The following is a 923-nucleotide window of genomic DNA, read 5'->3' on the forward strand; positions in this document are numbered from 1 at the left end:
ATATATATATATATATATATATATATATATATATATAAGCATCCATATATATAAAATATGTTATATATATCAATATATGTATATATGTAAGTATATAAAATATACATGCATTTACATATGTATTCACATACATACATATATATGTATACATAAATACACATACATATTTATAAATATATATACATATATATACATATACAGTTACTTATGTATATACATACATACATATATATAGGTACTTATATATATTAGAAAGAAACAATAAATAACAAAAATAAAAAATAACAACAAAAGATTAATTTATTCATCCTTGGGCCACACAATTGTGTGTAACAGAAGATTTATTCATAGTTTCTCACATGACCTTTAATTTCAAAATGGCATATGTAAAAAATATATATATATGTATGTGCGTGTATGTGTGTGTATGTATGAATAAAATTTAAAAAACAAAAACAAAAAAATTTATATTTGGCTAAAATTATATGTAATTTTACAGCGCCCCAACTAATGTTAGTATAGAAAAAAAATAACAAGCTTAAATTTTCTTAAGAGATTAACATCATAGAAAATAACAAAAAAACAGAACAAAACAAACAGAAAATAAAGAAACAACAGCAGTTAAATTCTAAATTAACCGCAAAGAATTTTATTAAATGATTTTAGCCATTATAAGCACGGAGTTGAGACGAAAATGTGCAACAGGCTCAATGATGGAATTGTAATCTTTTATCTATCATTTGTCTGTTGATTGCATTACTGTTTATGCTATGGAGCGTCTTCCATTGCCATCATCTCGTACTAGATTCTATAAATTTATATAATTCAGTTGTATATATATAACAAATATTTTATTTACTATACACAGTACATTTATATATTTATGTACTGTTTTAATATTTTACTATATATATACATATATA

The sequence above is a fragment of the Octopus bimaculoides genome, chromosome 7 (genome assembly GCF_001194135.2).
Source record: "Octopus bimaculoides isolate UCB-OBI-ISO-001 chromosome 7, ASM119413v2, whole genome shotgun sequence".
Classification (NCBI taxonomy): Eukaryota; Metazoa; Mollusca; class Cephalopoda; order Octopoda; family Octopodidae; genus Octopus; species Octopus bimaculoides.